This window comes from Halichoeres trimaculatus, unplaced genomic scaffold, assembly GCF_033239565.1.
Source record: "Halichoeres trimaculatus isolate MK-OKI-2021-1 unplaced genomic scaffold, fHalTri1.1 fHalTri1_scaffold_25, whole genome shotgun sequence".
In the NCBI taxonomy this organism is placed as follows: Eukaryota; Metazoa; Chordata; class Actinopteri; order Labriformes; family Labridae; genus Halichoeres; species Halichoeres trimaculatus.
This window is the reverse complement of record NW_027437203.1, coordinates 1,029,268-1,048,814: the sequence shown is the minus strand read 5'-3', so window position 1 is coordinate 1,048,814 and position 19,547 is coordinate 1,029,268. Positions and strand designations below refer to the sequence as shown.

Here is a 19,547-nt window from a genome sequence, read left to right as displayed (position 1 = left end):
GCCAAAAAAAGAGAGTGACACCACTGTCTCAACCCACAGCTGGTGTCAGGTTTCAGAGAGATGTGCTATCAGAGTGTGTGAGTTGAATCACAGCATGGAGCTAGGAGACTGGGTGAAAGTTTACTCAAGGTCAGACACAAGCTGGAGACAGGAGTTATCTTTCTATCTGCCATATAAACATTCATCAACCCTGAACATAGCATGTGACTGCATTAAAATACAAAATTATACCAATTATTACAAAAATATATAACACAAGACAGAAAATGCATAATGCTGAACCCATCCACTCCTGGAAAAAGGTGTACTTACACAAAGCTTTGCATTTATAGGACATTAACAAAGATGCAGTCTAACTCTGTCTGGCTAAGAGTACTTGCTTTTTGAAACCACATGACAAGTACTGACCATCAAATGAGTCTCAGGGAAGGCCTTTCTTAAAATTCTTTTGATAAAAGTCAAGACTTGTGGAGAATTATGAATTATATTGATTATGTGTAAATACAGTATAAACAAAGTACGTCATGTGCTGGATAAATTGTCTCAGGTAAAAAAAAAGAGTTCTGCAGTTATGGCTACCTTTCTAGTTTGAATCCAAATTAAGAACACAAAACAATTAGAGGAAGAGGCTGTTGCAAGAAATGATGTATTGAAAAAATAGCAAACACAATAGATGGTGTTGGAAACGAGGTGCTTACCTTGTTTCCTGGTGTTTGTTGATGATGATAACTCAGTTCTCCATTTGATACCGAGATTTATTGATTACAAGCCGAAAAATGTGGACAGATTTTGGTTCTTTCTACCTTTTCCTCTCCACAGACATTTACTGGGTAAAAGAACCCCCTATCTCGTTACTCGAACCCTATTATCATTCCTTTCAGCTCCTCCTAGTTTAAACATGTCATTTCCTTAGTCTGAGTCTTCTGGTGAGCGTCACATCACCGCCTCTGTGCTCGTTCACGTCGTGTTCTCTTACAGGACACAGCAACATCGATGGATTACCTAAAAAGGGAAATATATTATACACATACAGACACTTGCAGACGCCTACACACATGGTAAAAACAGACCTTTAACTTTTTCCCTGACAGACCTTTAACTTCTGTTCACCTCAAAACCACAGTTTCACTTTTGCAGTTGAACTTCCTGTTTTTGTCTACATCTGCAAACCACACTTACTCATGTTAAAACTGAAAGCACATAATTTATCTGAAAAACGCACACACAGTTCTGGGTGATCTGTAGTCTCTCAAGAGCTTAAAACCATCTGAAAAGAAACCTGTTAATTTATGACCGCATATGAGCACATTTGGATAATAATGTAGCAAAGCACATATACACCAGTTAGATATTCTAACAATGGCCAAGAGTCTTTAGTCTGCAGGAGAAACAGTTATTGAACAGGGAGTGAGCAGTGAGCCAGAGATTAGGATGAAGTAGATTGGTTGGTGAGTCCAGGGTCCCTGGGCGTGAAGCCAGAGTCCAGAACAAGTGAGTCCAGAGTCCAAAGTGAGATCCAGGGGAGACAGGAGTGATACAGGAGCTGGAACTGGGTGTAGATGGCTGTTGGCAGAGGCGAAGACGATTAGGAACTGGTTTACAAAATAACAAGACATACAGAGCAAAATTTTTTCATTTGTAGTTTTTTTAACCACTAGAGCGTGGTGTTTTTCCTTTTTCTCAATGCTACCAATGGTCACCAGATGTGTTGAATTAGAGCAGGTACATAAGGATATGTGTAAGAAACATCCACATCACCTCACAAAGAGATTTACACCGCGCACACATTGGCTCCAGAACGGTTGCAGTCCAGATTTCCGTGCAGATTTTCTGCAAGCTGCCACTCACATCAGCTCCAGATAGAGGCTGCCGCTGACTCCTGTGCCGGGTGCAGAAAGGGCACTTGTGAGAGTAGAAGCTCACGTGGGTTCACGTTCCTGTCTGGACTTTGCTTGAGGACAAGCCCTATATACAGGAACTACATGTGGGCTACAGGCGGGGTAGCCAATTGCTGTCATCTAACATTCAATTAAAGATCCACTCTTCAACTGTCTGACAGTCTGCACTCAGCAGCTCATTTCCCCCACACTCAGGTCACACACACACACACACACACTCACACACACCCCACAGCAACATCTGGTCACCCCAAAGCAGTCCTGTTAACCCCGCCCACTCACCTGCCCATTCCCACCTGCCCCCCCCCCCCCCCCCCCCCCCCCCACACACACACACACACACACACACACATCATCATCATCATCAGTACCACCAGTCAATATTTTCTCCCAGTCCGCACCACCTCCTCACGTCCTCACTCCTGTCCAGTCAGAAACTGTATCCCCTCCAACCTCATCCACATCCCCCTGCTCCCCCAGCTACCCCGCCCTGCTTTTAACAGTAAACCTGTGAACTTTGGACTTTTAAACATCAGATCAATCAACAACAAAACCTTTTTACATAGCCCACCTTCGTCCATTCCTCTCCTTTTCTGCTGCTGAAAAACTGGTTCATGCATTTATCACATCACGCTTAGACTACTGTAACAGCATCCTCTTTGGCTCATCATCCAAAGTCCTCAATAAACTACAGTACATTCAAAACTCTGCTGCATGCCTCCTCACCTGCACCCGCTCCCGTGACCACATCACTCCCGTCCTCCAACATCTCCATTGGCTTCCCGTCCCCTTCCGCATACAGTTTAAAATTCTCCTCCTCGCCCATAAAGCCCTCCACCACCAGGCCCCTTCCTACCTCACTGACCTCCTCCACCACCACATTCCCTCCCGTAACCTCCGTTCCTCACACACCAACCTCATGTCTCCCCCTCACAGAACCAAGCCCCGAACCTGGGGAGACAGAGCATTTTCCATAGCTGCCCCCACTCTCTGGAACTCTCTCCCCACGCAAATCCAAAACTGCTCCGACTTCTCTTTATTTTAAATCTCTGTTAAAAAATCACCTTTTTAGATTAGCTTTTAACTTGTGATTGTACTGTTGTTTTGCTTTGTTTTGTTCTGTTTGACTTCTGTTTGACTTCTGTTCATTGCTTGTATTGATTTTAACTGTTGTAAAGTGTATTTGAGTTCCTGAAAAGCGTTATATAAATAAAATCTATTATTATTATTATTATTATTATTATTATTATTATTCTATGCCATGATTTTATTTCCCAAAACAACCTGGATTTTTTTGTTTTAACAGAAACTTGGCTCACTCGGGACAATTACACCTCCCTTATCGAAGCCACCCCCCTGACTTTACTCACCTCCATAAACCCCGGCTGTCAGGTCGGGGAGGGAGGGTGGCGGTCATTCATAAGAAGGCTTTTAAATGCACCCCCATCACCATCAGCACTTTTAATTCCTTTGAGCACCTTGCTTTTATTATTGAGTTGAAAGACCCTGTTTTAGTTTTAATAATCTATAGACCCCCCAAGCACAGCTCTGTTTTTATCCATGAGTTCTCTGAGTTGTTATCCCATTTTGTATGTAATTATGACAGTATTCTTATTTTAGGTTATTTTAACATACATGTCTGTTGTCCCTCTCAGCCCATGACTGATGATTTTATTGAAATTCTTGACTCTTTTAACCTTACCCAGGCAATACAGGAACCAACCCATGCAAAAGGACATTGTCTAGGCTTAGTAATATTTACTGGTCTTAGCCCTGGTGAGTTTTTAACTAAGGATATCTGTGTGTCAGATCACAAGCTGGTTTTATTCTCACTGGGTTTTTTTGTCCCAGCCTTCTTTTATTGACCATGCTCCTGTTCATCGAAGGGTTTTTAATTCAACGTCTGCTAGCAAGTTTACAGAGCTTATTATTTTTGCATCTTTGACTGCCTTTAACCCACATCGTAATCCAGTTGTTAACACAGAAGAGCTTGTCTCTCTTTTGAATCACATGTCAGACCATCCTGGACTCTGTAGCTCCCTCAAAATTGAAAAGGTTAAAAAAAGACCCCAAGCCATGGCTTACAGAGTCCACGCAGGAACTGAAGCAAATTTGCAGAAGAAATGAACGTAAATGGAAAAAGACTGGGTTGGTGGTTTTTCATGCATCTGGAAAGATTCTATGAAAAACTACCAAAAGGCAGTCAAAGATGCAAGGGCACTTTTTTATTCTGATTTGATTTTAGCCAATCATTCTAACCCTAGAGTTTTATTTAAGGTTTTAGACTCCCTTACTAACCCTTCCCCCTCTCATTTTAGCAATGCTTCTCAAGACACCTGTGAGAAGTTTTTAAACCACTTTTTAAACAAGGTTAAGGACACCAGGCATCAAATCACTCCTCCTGAATATCCTGTGCTTTTAATTAGGGAAGTCCTTTGTAATTTTAGCAGTTTTGAGCCGGTGTCCTTATCCTTTTTATCTAACATTTTAGCCCATATGAAACCAGCTATGTGCAGTCTGGTATTTTTTCCTGCTAGATTCCTCAAAGAGGTTTTTAACATGGTTGGACCCAGCATTTTATCTATTATTGATAGTTCTTTGTCAGAGGGAGTATTTCCCTCTGCTTTTAAACACGCTGTGGTCCAACCTCTTTTAAAGAAACCAAACCTTGACCTCACTGATTTTAACAATTTTAGACCAATTTCAAAACTTCCCTTTTTATCCAAACTTTTAGAGAACTGGTCTCTACACAGCTTTTAAGTTTAATGTCTGGAAATAACCTATTTGAGAGATTTCAGTCTGGTTTTAGAGCAGGTCACAGCACTGAGACAGCCCTCCTCAGAGTGACCAATGATCTTCTTTTAGCAGCAGAACGAGGGGAGGGTTCGTTTTAATTCTTTTCGATCTCAGTGCAGCCTTTGATAAACACCATTTTAATTGAGCGTCTTAAAAACTAGGTGGGTATCAGAGGCAGTGCACTTAGCTGGTTTCAGTCTCATCTTTTCGAGCGAACCTTTGCGGTCACCAAAGGCAATCACAGTTCCTCTTCTGCTGCCGTTGCCTGTGGTGTACCGCAGGGTTTAGTTTTAGGTCCAATTTTATTTTCTATTTATATGCTGCCCCTTGGCCAACTAATTCACCACCAAGTCTCCTACCATTGCTACGCAGACGGCACACAGATATACCTTCCTCTGAGACCTGAGAACCCACAGGGCCTAGCTGCTGTCATGGTATGTCTCAGGGACATCAACAGTTGGATGGCAGAAAACCTTCTTCAGTTAAATAATTCAAAATCCGAAATAATTCTCTGTTCCATTCAAAACTCCCCCCCTCATACAGTCTAGCCTTGGTCCATTATCAGTAAACATCACCCCCTCTGCCAGAAATTTAGGAGTCATTTTCGATTTGGACCTCACTTTCTCCACCCACATCAATAAAACCATCCAGTCCTGTTTCTTTCATTTACTATCCATTTCAAAAATAAAACACATACTTACCCCTCCAGACCTCCAAAAAGTCACCCATTCATTTATTTTCTCCAGGCTTGACTATTGCAACTCCCTCCTCCCCGGTATAAATAAAAAATCTCTCCATCCCCTCCAACTGGTCCAGAATGCAGCAGCTAGGCTTTTAACTGGTTTTAGTAGACAACATCACATCACTCCAGTTTAAGCCTCCCTTCACTGGCTTCCTGTGAGTTTTAGAATTGATTTTAAGATTTTATTGATTACTTTTTAAGTAATCATGGGGCTGGGCCCCAGTTATTTATCTGATGATCTTTTATTGTCTTTTATCTCTATCTTATTTTGTTTTACTGTTTGCTTTTCTTCACTTTCTTTTACTCCTATTCATTAATTTATTATGTGCTATTAATTATGATTTTAACTTTTTAATGGTTCACCTTTATTAACTCTTTTATGGATAATTTTTAGACTTTTAATTGCCTTAACTTTTGCTTATGTTAATACTGTATTTTATACTCGCAACTTATTTTTTTATTATTTTGAAATTTTATCATCATTGTTCATTTCATCTTTTTATATTTTCTGACCTGATTTCTGCTTTCATCCCTTTTTTATTGTGTTTCCTATTCTTGCTGATTTTATGTTTTTTGTGTTTGGTCCTCGTGGTCTCTTAAGGCTGCATGGTTCTTGTATTGTTTGGGTTCCTATAAAGTACTATAAATTATGGAAAGGACCTTTTCACCTCATGTCTTTTTACATGTCTCTCTCTATTAGTCTTGATTTAAGCTGTGCTTATGTTTTTACTTTACTGTGCTCATTGTGTTATTATTTTGTGCTGAATGCTTGTCAAAGCACTTTTTAAACTATGGTTTTAAAAGTGCTATACAAATAAAATTATTATTATTATCATGTAAATAATAATTGCATTTGCCTGTAACACTACACCCTTGTGTTGTCTGGTGTTTTTCAAATCATTTCCTTCTACAGTGAATAAGTACACAAACCTTTATTCCTCCAATGTTTACCATTAAAAAAAATTTTTTTTTTTCTTGTATTATCCTTATAATTTAAAAAAAATAAAATGGAATGACTTTTCACTTCAAGGATGAGTCTCTCGTTGTCCATTGTTGTCGTCAAAATGAGTGAGGAGGTGCTGTGCTGCTCACTTTTGTGACCTTGTGTCACCGGGTGTGATGTAATGTTTACATTTACAACTAGCACTACTGTGCTGTCAAAGAAGAGTCGTGTTACATTTGTTTGAACACTGATTTTATTTTAAAAAACAACAGATCTTAATGCCACCCGACAATTTACTTCCTGTATAGCTTGTCATATTTCATTCAGCTTGATGCAGACCCTCTCCGGCGTCCAGGAAAAATAGACTTCTTGCGGAGTCTTATGGCTCCCACAACCGGACTCGCACCGCGCAGAGCTAATGTGAGCCTACAACAGTGATTTTAATGATACGGATTACATGTGGAAGCTGCACTGGACTCGCACAGGATTCAGCGTGAGCCTGGGGTTACAGGAAGGATTTAAAAGTCACTACAGCAATATTGAACTATTGGTAGCACTTTAGATTACAGCCCGCGTCTTACAGTGTAGTTTCCCGTCTCTTACAGTGTAGTTTCCTCAACCGTAGGGGTAACTCTCACACATGTACCATGACATTTTGCGGTATGGGGTAGTTAAGCTTGCGTCTTACAGTGTAAGTCCTGGAGTCTTAAAGTGTAGTTTCCCGTGTCTTACCTTGAACTAATCAGGACTATAATTTTCCTGGACACACGCTTTTGCTGTGCAAACCTTGATGTGCCACTTCCTCTTAAGAATCAGCATGGCTACAGATTATGTAGACCAGTGATGTACTTAACGCTGTAATGTATTGATGAGTATGGGTTTCACAAAATAATGACAAGACATGCAGACGTATTAAATATCTTTTTTTTTTTTTTAACACACAGAGACCACACATAGTAATTTACCTTTTAAGTAACCCAGCCATTAAGATCACACTTGTCTTTGCTTACTGTTTAACTGTCCAGTAGTTTCACTGCGACAATCCAGCACTTTACCTATAACTACTGGTCAACATCTGGGACTGGGATGGATTATAAAGTGCACACTTTCTGGCTTTACTTACTGTGTTACTGCCTTCTACTTTACTGTAGCTACTGGTCAACATCTGGAACTGGGCTGGATTATAAATTGCACACTTGTTGGCTTTACTTACTGCTTAACTACCCACTACTAGTGTGCACTTTATAATCCAGCCCAGTTCCAGGTGTTGACCAGTAGTTACAGGTAAAGTGCTGGGTTGTTGCAGTGGAACTGTGGAAGCTACTGACTTCTGTGTTTCTATGCTGAATAATGCTGGGACACTTTATCCACACAGATACTCCGTCAGAGAGTAAAGGCAGATACACAGTTCACAGTTCGGTCTTTTATGTATCCTTTTAGAAACAGCATTACAGCAACAGCAGGATGCATGGAGATTGAATGAATGAAGAGGATGAATAATGTGTGTGACATTAACGTCCAACAGCCACTTATCAGCAGTGCATCTCAACAGGGTTGGCAGTGTATGGTATCTGAAACAATAAATAACAGAAGGTGAATCAAAGACAGTGGGTGCGTCTCAATGCGTTAACTTCGTGCTTCCTCTGTCCTATCTCCTCCACGACACTGGAAGTACTTTCCCAGTCGCCATTAGAAGACTGTCCCAAAGCGAGAATTGCGTTCAGAGGAGAGAGGAGAGAGGAGAGAGGATGGAGGAGACTGATAGGAGGAGGTATGATCGATGCAGCAGCTCAGACTTCACATGAAACTTCACAAAAACACAACAGAGTTTAATGAGAGAAAAGACGAGCTGAGGACAGGCACAGAGGATCATTCAGAAACTGATCATAAATCTGGAAATAAAGTGTTCGCACGTCTCTCCCATGAATCTCTGGTGGGAGGGACTAAGACGCAAGAGAACGACGCAAGTGGAGGAAGGAAGGATGGAACTTTGGAGCTTTGGGTGCTTCCCAATGTGCCAAAATGCAGTCTCCTATCTCCTCTACCTCCGTGACACCGGAAGTACTTTGTGAGCAGCCATATTGGAGGACATTCCAAAGCGCCAAATGCGCTCGGAGGAGAGAGGAGAGAGGAGAGAGGAGACTGAGCTGGAGGAGGCATAATCGAGGAAACACAAGTGCAGGCTTCGCAGAAGTCTTTTCGCTGACAGACACGCCCCCTTGTGGCGTATCAGAGCAGGCTATAAAGCGTCAGCTGTCCACATGTGTGAAACGTGAGCTCCATGGAGCAAGATAAGCTGTTTACGTGTGAAGCCTGGCTCACACTCCAGGATTCTTGCCCAGATTTAACCCAGATTCGGTCCTCCCCACAATCAGGGAGGAAATATGGTCGGGGACTAAAATCGGCCCCGAGGTTCGGGCAAGATTATCTTCTAGTGTGAGCGGTTGACAGATGAATCTTTAGCCCCACAATTGTCTCACAGACTCGTCAGAGCCGCCCCCATAATTTTCAAACATGTTTGATATTTATTTGGATGATTACAACATTCATTCTCACTGAGGATGACAACAGACAATTAGAAAGAGCCCCAGAGACCGGACAACAGACAACAAACGCAGGCTCAAAGTGCAACTGAAAGGCTGACTGTGCACTCCACTGGCCCACTCGAGCCAGTTCAATAATGTCTTTAAAAATAACACATAACCACGCCATTTTCATACAGTAGCAAACTGTTGTTTTATCAGTGATGGGTGTGAGATCATGCCATTATTGGCTGATACAGGAACAGTTTCACCTCTGTCCTTCTGTGTGCGCGTAATGGATAAAAGGCACCGCTGCAGACAGCTCCGCTTCTCTCTCCTCCTGTCCCACCAGTGCGCTAAGCAGTGCTTATAGCAGAATAAACACATTATTTATAAACACAAAGTGGCCCCAATATAAGAATTAAAAACTATCAATCTGGGCCTGGGAAAACGTGACATTTTTCTTTTTCACTCATGAACATACTCATGTTAAACTGATCTAAAAGTGAATATGAATTTTCCGTGGTCGAGTGCCCTGTTGTTTACATTATTTTCCTTAATTTAGTTTCTCCCATGCGTTCAGACTGGTTTATCCAGCTGTGACGCCGTCATCACTAAAAGACATCGCTTGACGCTCTGCTCCGGAGGAGAGGACATCTCAATGCTCATAAAATGAACCTGCTCGTCTCCTCTCTCCACTCTTCGTTTCATGTGTCTCTGGCATGCATCTCGGACTAAGACACAAGTGGAGGAGGCCAGTGGAGAAGGCGAGGATGGAACTTTGAAGATTAGAGAAGCACCCAGTGTCTACCAGATGTAAATGATGTGCCCACTAGCTATTAGCATTAACAGCGCAATGTAAGGGAAATATACAAATTCCCGCCACATAAACTAAATGTTTATTCCCCACTAAACACCCCTTAAACATAACTTGTAAGCTATTGAAATACTTACTTCCTCGAGAATGCATCACTGGTAACTTATACGATGCTTTGAAGATGCTTTTAAACAATCGCGGAATCTCGGTTCGGGCTATACAACTTTTAGGACCCCAAGCTGCCCGCACAAGTGCATGAATGCAAATACGCAAAATCCTAAGGACCCCTGTCTGCCCATTAAGTTGCCTGAATAAAATTATATACAAAATGCTTATAACACAACAATGAAGAAAATTTATAAAAGGAAATACTGGATAGTTAGCCAGTAAGCAAAGACAAGTGTGATCTTAATGGATCGGTAACTTAAAAGGAGAATTACACTGTGGAGTCTCTGTGTGTTTAAAAAAATAAAGATATTTTATACGTCTGCATGTCATTATTATGTGAAACCCATACTCATCAATACATTACAGCTTTTGACTTTATCATTGGTCTACATAATCTGTATCCATGCTTATTCTTAAGAGGAAGTGGCACATCAAGGTTTTCACAGCAAAAGCATATGTCCAGGAAAACTACACTGTTTTGATAAGTTCAAGGTAAGACACGGGAAACTACACTTTAAGACTCCAGGACTTGCATTGTAAGACGCAAGCATAACTACCCCATAGATACTGCAAAATGTCATGGTGCATGTGTGAGAGTTACCCCAACAGTTGAGGAAACTACACTGTAAGAGACGGGAAACTACACTGTCAGACGCGGGCTGTAATCTAAAGTGCAACCAAACTATTCTGTCAAGTTACATAAATCCTGCAGTCATGCTGTCAACTTCTCCCAATTATGAACCATTAATTCTTACTAAATAGCATGTAAAAGATCTCTGTACTCTTGAGTCAGTACTGAAGTAGCAGCTCTCAAATTTCACTGCACGTTCAGCCTGCCTGGATCACCTAAGGGGAAACTATTCATAGAAAAGGAAAGCACATTAACATTGACAGGTTCTGTGTTTTAGACATAAAAAGTTTCATTAACTACTTCACATCTTCAGACTAATAAAAACAAAGTATAGTGGGCAGCACAATTTTGACATTATGTGCATCGCATTTAATAGTCACGCACAGCTATGATTATTATTATCATTATTATTAATGTACTTATTCATTTATTTATCTATGTTTTTTTATTTTGTTCTGAAAATCCAACCAAGTGAAAGTTAAAAGCAATTTGTTTCTGTTTCATATGCAATGGCATTATATCAACGGGGACTGAATAAAACTTAACAGCTGCAGCCATGCTAGCGCAACTGGTATTTGAACATGACAGTTTTGATCTTTAGAATTATAGGAAGAAGATACATTTTTTCTACAGAAGACAAGTTTATTTATCTTAAGAAAACACAATTAAAACCTTTTAAAGGACCTCTTTCACAATACATGTAATTTTGCCCACAGCCCAATTTTTTGTTTATTGAGTGGTATTTGTAGTAATCCAAAAGTCATCCAGGGCCTGTACTATGACCTATTTTATGATCATTGCCATAGGTGTGAGCCAGGGTGCACACTTTACCCCAAAACCTACTCAAACACAAATAATAAATCATCAAATTGGGTCAAATCACCTTCACTAAAGTCTGGTGCATCTTTTGAAATCAAATGTAAAGCTAAGCATTACAAGTTAAAGAAGTTATTGAATTTTGACTGGAATTTTTTTTTTTTTTTTTTTCATGATTTCTTTCAACAAATTCAATTCTTTAGAGATGTGTCTGACCAACTTACAGTTGGTGTACACCTAAAATACTTACAAATTATTTGGCCACATACATATTCTCAAAGTGGGAAAAAAAATCATCAAATTCTGAGACCTGTAAAGTTGTTCAATTAACAGGTTGGGTTACTGTGGTAGGATCAGGATACATATCTTTGTATATCAGGGAACCTTTAGAGATTTGTTCCGATTTCATCCTTTAAGTATGATTTCTTTAAGAATTTAGATGCTAGATTCAAAACAAACATTTCACATGAAAATGTATTCATTTTAATATTGAACAGCCACAAAGGACCTGTATATTATGGCTTTGTGATGAGATAATAATGAGCCATTGATACAAGTAAAAGCCAATGCATTTTTGGATTGGTCTTATCACATTGTATATATCTACAATGACAGCAATACAGAAACATTACTTCTGTCAATTTCTGTTTCGAGCACTTATAAATACATGTAATCTGTTTCATGGCCTTCGTGTCTTTTTGCATAGCAATGGCTTGGACAAATTTGATTTGTAGACTGGAACTATAGTAAGGGAAAGGGGATCTGAGAAATCCATAAGATGATTGATTGACTGGTTATTTCATATTTGGGTTTTGAGATTTTGGTTTACCAGCACGGTGCTGATCTCATTAGGGGACAGATTCATTCTCGTCACAGATCTCAAATAAAATACAATGTATTGTATATAACCAAAAATACCCCCATATATATTTAGAACAATACAATGCAAAAGTATTGTATTGTGCTAAATATATATGGGGGTATTTTTTGTGTGTTTTTATTGTTTTGTTTTGTTTTGGTTTGGTTTGGGTTTTTTTTGAGTTTGCTTTTGCTTGTCTGGGAGGTTTTCATTCATGTTCAAGTGGTTCTTGATATTTTCCGCTAGCACCTGAAGTGTTCCTTCCTAGTCCATTTTGGCTTTTGTGTCACTGATAATAATGAATGTAGGTTCATGAAAATGCAATAAAAACATGTTAAAAAAGAGTCTGTCCTCCTCTCAGAATGTTGTGAAATGCCGTTGTGATCATTCTGCTGTTCCCTTGCATTTTAAGGCAGGTGAGAAAGTTTTGTTCCTGTTACCTGTTCCTGGTTCTGCCTTCTTGGCCAAATTAGTCAGATGTATGATATTTGTGAGCGTCTCAGCGACACTGGTTATGTGACTCGCACATAAAAGAGGAGACACAAGACCTGTGTGTGTCATGTGATAACGATCAAAAAGTATCACTCGCGAGCTTGCTGATGGGACCGAAGCTGAGTCTGCCTTAGTACCCAGCGCGTGTGTCCTGATCATGACAGACTCTCAGTGTCCTCTCCAGGACTTAGTTATGCTCCATTTGGTTTATCAGAGCGCTCATTTGCCCAGCTCCCTTCAGTATTGAGTTACCTTTCTCCTGATCAGCAGCGTGACGTCAGCGGACTGGTAAGTAGTTACCTCTGCCTGTTTTATGATTTGCCCACTCAAGCAGACGTGCTTGAGCATGACGTCAGTGTTAAAGATCCACGTCCCATTAAACAGCATTCTTAGTACGTAAATCAGGTAAAGCGTGAAATGATGAAAAAAGAGACTGAGTATCTCCTCAAGACTGGCTTAGCCACGTCCAGTTCCAGTTCCTTGTGCTCCCCCTGCCTGTTGAAAGAGAAATCAGATGGCTCTCTACAGTTCATCATAGATTTCAAAGAGGTTAATGCTGTTAACATGCAGTCAATATTGGGTTAAGGTCAGTATTCATATTTCTGGAACATTCAGAACAACCTGTTTGCATATGTGAGCAAACAGAGTTCTTCCTGTTTACATGGTATCCCGATCAAAACAGCAACGCACAGGCAGCATCTTGATGCATGGACGTCATGATGCAATGCGTGTCATCTCTGCTTCAACTTGCTGTACCCATAGCAACAACAACAACAGCAGCACGTCGGACTTCCTACACCCAGAAGACCAAGATTCCTTGCAGACAGAACATACTCAAAACACAAATGAATGTTCCTTTCAATGGTGATATCCCAATAGGTGTATACATGACCAAATGTTCGGGTTAGAAAAGGAGTACCCTAGGGGTGATTTGGGGGTTTTTAAAAACCGGAATATGAGCACATTGTTTTTTTTTCAAAAGGGTTATTGGTGTTAACATTGCCTTTACCTGGTCATTGCTAGTATTCCAAATATAAAAGAGTTACTGACTGCATGTAAACATACTGACTGTTCCTGACTCTTACCTTGTATGGAAGACTGTGAAGATAACTAAAGAACAGCAAAGTTTGTAATCAAGTTAGATTTGGTCAAAGGTTACTGGCATGTGCCTTTAACCAAGCCTGCACCTGAAATCTCTTTGTGACTCCTGATCAGTTTTTGCAGTACACTGTTACGGTGTTTGGCATTTTTCAATTGTAATGCCTATTTAGATGACCTCATTGTTTACATCACCACCAGGGAGGAACATATGCAGAAAAGTGTTCTGAACTGCTGACGCATCACTTACTCTGAATCAGGCCAAATGTGACCAAATCAGGCCACTGTAACATATTTAGGCTGACAGGTGGGCCAGGGCCAGGTTCGTCCCCTAAAGGGTGAGATTAATCTTGTAGAGTTTCCTGTTCCCTCCACTTGGAGATCACTAAGACGTTTCCTAAGTATGGCTGGTTATTACAGAAATTTCAGTAGAAAAGTTTTGTCTGTTGTGAAGCCTCTGACAAACCTGAAACCAAACCAAAAAACAGGGAAATAGAAAAAAGCCAGAAGTTTTCCCTCATGATTGTGCAGGAAGTGCAACCACTTAACTAGTTCAAGTCAGCCAAAAAGACATCATGTAGTGCATGAAGCATTCACTGAAGGTTGGGTGCTTTAAAGAGGGTGCAGCAGGGAAGATAGCATCATATGTGTGCCTGTGTGTGCATACATTGAAAAGAGCCATTATCCATCCATTTCCTATAAAAGACCTCTTCCTGTGCTAATGAGAATCAGAGCAAAAAGACTCTCATTCACAAACACTTAAACACACACACACACACACACACACACACACACACACACAAACAAACACTTAAACACACACACACACACACACACACACACACAAACACACACACACACACACACACACACACACACACACACAAACACACAAACACACACACACACTAACACACACACACACACACACATACAAAGGTACTTTTACATGCACTTATACACTGATAGCATTATTTCTACTGCACTGATTGAACCATATACTCTTACTTAAGCTTACTTTGCTTGCTCTACTATTCTTAAAATTTGGTATAAAAAACTAATAGGGGAGACTGGGGACAATTGCAACACTTTTGACATTACTCTTAGTTACTCGGAGAATATTTGGACTAGTCTCACCAAATCTTTACATATTAAACCTACATCTGTCTGCTAAATGCCTATGTCATTTAAAGATGGCTACTTATAACATATTAATCACAATATTCATTTGAATAGAGGAATTCAGACGTTGCAACTGACCCCAAACCTGGGGACAGTTGCAACACAGATCAGGGACGGTTGCAACATGTATATATAAAAAAAACATTAATTTTTCACTAATTATCCTCAGTGTTTTGTCGAAATAGGACAAATACTAATGGTATGACCCAGAGTGGGCTCAAATTCAATTTTCTTTTCTGTACAACTTTAAGGTATTTAATTAGTTTTGTTTTGTTTAAAACATGGGCCTACCTTGAGTCAATGTGCAGATGTTGCTGAAGCTATAAAAACCCAATGTTGCATTTTGGGACAAAAAGAATGGAATCATTTCTTTTTTTACAATTTCTTAGATGATTCATTCACTATATGACAAGTGTATATGACACATACAACATACAATAATAACTTATTGCTAATTTTTGCTTAACAAGTTATTTGGGAAATTATTCTGTTTATCATTAGCGTTAGTTTCTCCATATGATTGCCTGTTCTGGTCATCATGAGCAATAAAATATATTATTTTTTCCTATTCTGAACTGAAAACCTTAAAAAATATAGTTGTGTGGTCTCTTCTAATGTGACTAACCTAATAGCATGGGGACAGTTGCAACAGTTGTAACTGTCCCCATGGTACCAGTCATGACAAAACGCTGTGTGCTAGCTAGCCACATTGACATTGACACATGGGGCTCTAATTTCGTGGCGCAGCGCAGGGGGCGCAAGCCTGGCGCAGCCTGCGCAGTGCTAATTTCGTGTGGCGCACCACCGTGCGCTGCTAATTTGACAATTTGGTAGACCGTCTGCGCAGAGATGGGTGTGACGGCGCGACTGGGGGAGTTGACGGCGCACCAGGGGGAGGTGTCAGCAGATTCATGTTGGGGCAGTGACAATTTCGTGCCAAAAAAGTGCGCTGAAAGCTCGCCAGCTCCAACCTGGTCTATCCTCGGCGCAAGGCGGAGCGCACCCCACGCAGCTGTGATTTGGTGACAGGCGCACATGTGCCCACATGTCATCAAAGCCTCAGAGGCAGGTTTCCAGAGTGTCACACACATTTTGATGCAGTAAACAACCACAGCAATCACTGTTTAATGTAACTGTCTGAACCAGCATATACAGTTATATCTATATTAACTTTCCCGTCACATCTGATGTCAGATTAAAGCCGTTTGTCATAATGGAAAGTCAACCTGACGGCAGCTGGAAGTTTGATGCACATCTTACAGTTAAACAATAAACAGCCTTAACATCTGATACTGAGTATATAGCTGGTTCTCTCATTTCATTTCATTCAAAGAATAGAGGGAGAGAAAAGACGAAGAAAAAAACAGACAAAATAAATGTATGTCACTCAGGATTTACCCGTGATTTCCCATATTTCTCTGTTTTAGTCTTTATTTTTAACGTGATCTAAAAAGATGGAGTACATTACTGTAAGGAGGATGAGGTGGAGACACTGGGAGAGTATACAGTGTATCACCAAAGGCACTGCTTGGCGATGACAAACCAGGAGTGCAGGTGGATTAAAAGTATTCTGAATGGATAAGCCAGCTGTGTAACTGCTTCTTAATTTTTTACTCCGAATAAAGACAAAGGAACAGATTAAATCTGTCCCGGGAGCTGGCCCACAAGGTGACGCGTTGTGTCCTCCGATGCGCCCTGCTGTCCATTCTCCTGCTGCAGGCACAGCGGCTCTGACCGTCTCCGCTACCAACACTCTCTCCGTGGTGCTGGAGATCGATCAGACCAATCAGACGCTGCGCCTCAGTCGCAGGGCATTTAAAGGCAAGGAGAGGCGCTCATTTGATTGGTGAAAACAGCGCTCGGCTGTGTTAAACCCACTCACGGCTTTTCTCCTCCCTCTCTGCCATTTGCGCGGAGGGAGGCGTGGACGCGCAGCTCCGCGCTCATGTGCGCCTGTACTGCGCCTCTCTTGGCAATGCAGGAAACTTGCAAAGTGCGCCGGTCACACCCTGTGCGCAGGGCGAAGGCCGGCGCAGGGCAGGTGCGCCTGCGCCTGGTCTACGAAATTACAGCCCATGCTCACCATGTCATTTAATAGACAACAAAAAGTGATTCAAACTAGATAGGTTTGGATTCATTCATACATAAAGTTCAGGACAGTATGACTAAAAAACAGCTCATGAAAAAAGCTACTTTCATACCTTCTAAACAACTTTACTTGATAGAAGCAGGACCAGATGCTCAATATGGCCTCTCTCTTCTTGGTGGGTAGAGGGTCTAACTGAACATGTGCAGTGTGAGTGTCATCACTCAAGCATGTTGCTGATTGGAGAAATAAGGCTTGTTGCAACCGTCCCTTGATGCAACTGTCCCCAGTCTCCCCTACTATTGAAACTACTTTTTCTTCTTTCTTTGCTACTTTAATCATTATTTCTACCACAGTTATAATTTCTTCTGCTTTTTCTTTTTTCCATTTCACATTTTCAGCTTTGTTCAGTACTAATAGCAATTTCATTTCACATTTTCTTTCCTCAGCTTCAGCATTTCAACGCATTAGCTGCAAGGGACATGCAATTTCTCTAATTCAGGCTGTTGTCTCCTTGTTTAGGCTCTAAGCTGTCCCATGATTCTTTGCAGACATGGACAAATCCATTCCTTGTGTGCATGTCTTTGACCAGTCCCCTGCTGAGACGCTTCCTGAGCTGCTGCCAGAGGTGAAAGAGGTCAGCATGAAGTTGTATTTACGTCAAACTGCTGTGATCCTTCTCTGCTCCATGTTTTCTTTATCCCATAGATCCAGAGCCCCTAGAACAAACTCTGACTGAGCTTTAGACAACAGCAAGAGAGCAGATGTAGAGGCCTTTGAAAGCAGTTCTTGATTTGTTGTTGCTAACTGATGGAAGTCTGTACATTTTGCTCATTACCCTCAATTCCAATCAGGGTTGAATCATTGTTGTAAATGCAGCAATGCATTTGCAGCATATGTTCTTCTGTAATGGAGGAAGGTTTAAAGGACTGTATTTGCGGTTCGTGGGATGGGCATTCACTGTGGTACATCGGTCAGAATGTAGGAGGCAGGACCCTTGATGCATTTACTTGTCTTTATTTTCCTTTCTGAAGGTGCAACATCTCAATGGGACTCTTGTATCTGAGTTATTTGTAGTTATGTGGTTCTGTAAACAAATACAAAACATAAATAAGTATGGATACATCCTCAAACAAATAGGTTATTAACTGAATAAATCCTAAAATGCAATTAACAGCCACAGTATACAATAAAGGGTCTTATTCACTGATAGATGAAAGTCCTATAATCCTTTCTCACACTGATCTCTATTAATAAGCCAAGACTGCCATCTAGTGGCGGAAAATTAACGAGCAGCGGCGCCAGCAATCCTAGCATGCGGCACACATCAAAGGCAGCTTCAACGACACACAGTTACGGCAAACTTACAAATAACCATGTAATTCACACTGTACAACTCTAACCAAAGAACAACTGAATGATAAATGAGTTCTAACACTTATAGCTCACTATTATAGGTAAGGAAGGATTTTAACACTGAAAGTAAATCTCCATATCACACGAGGCTCGGTAAGCAGAGGGAACGATATACAAGCACATGCATGATAAATCTTGACAAACTTCAACCAAGGTAGTCTTCAGCATAAAGGCAGCTTTGTACTCACAGTTGCATGGACGCACATAAACCCAAAAGAGTCCACACTGACTTATACACAGGAACAGGCACAAGTCCACACAGCGATGCTCACTGCAGCTACGAAGCAACTCCAACACTGCTCGTCGGCCGTGACATCACAGTCTGTCATGGGGTGTGGCTTATGATCCAGGGCCTTTTCTACATCTTCCGTTCCCAAAAAATGTACACTGCTCAAAAAAAAAATAAAGGGAACACTTAAACAACACAGTGTAACTCCAAGTCAATCACACTTCTGTGAAATCAAACTGTACACTTAGGAAGCAACACTACACGGAGTCTACAACCCACACAAGTGGCTCAGGTAGTGCAGCTCATCCAGGATGTCACATCAATGTGAGCTGTGGCAAGAAGGTTTGCTGTGTCTGTCAGCGTAGTGTCCAGAGCATGGAGGCGCTACCAGGACACAGGCCAGTACATCAGGGGACATGGAGGAGGCCGCTGGAGGGCAACAACAGAGCAGCAGGACCAAGGAACAGAAGGTGCACTGCCAGATCCCTACAAAATGACCTCCAGTAGGCCACAAATGTGCATGTGTCTGCTCAAAGGGTCAGAAACAGACCCCGTGAGGGTGGTATGAGGGCCCGACGTCCACATTTGGAGGTTGTGCTTACAGCCCAGCACCGTGCAGAATGTATGGCATTTGCCAAAGAACACCAAGATTGGCAAATTCGCCACTGGGGTCCTGTGCTCTTCACAGATTAAAGCAGGTTCATACTGAGCACATGTGACAGACGTGACAGAGTCTGGAGACGCCATGGAGAACATTCTGCTGCCTGCAACATCCCCCAGCATGAATGGTTTGGCACTTTGTTTCTGCTGTTTTTTTTGGTTTGGTTTGGTTTGGTGTGTGTGTGTGAATTC

At 41.2% G+C, this 19,547-nt stretch overlaps 1 long non-coding RNA gene across 1 annotated transcript; it reads right to left on the bottom strand.

Annotated features, from left to right (window-relative positions):
* LOC141786311 (uncharacterized) lies at positions 1 to 18,759 on the bottom strand. Its single transcript, XR_012597664.1, has 4 exons — positions 18,655 to 18,759; positions 17,710 to 18,137; positions 1,759 to 1,879; positions 1 to 1,563 (listed from the first exon to the last, which is right to left on the bottom strand). It is a non-coding gene; the product is annotated as an uncharacterized LOC141786311 (long non-coding RNA).
* Positions 18,760 to 19,547: the final 788 nt, after the last annotated feature.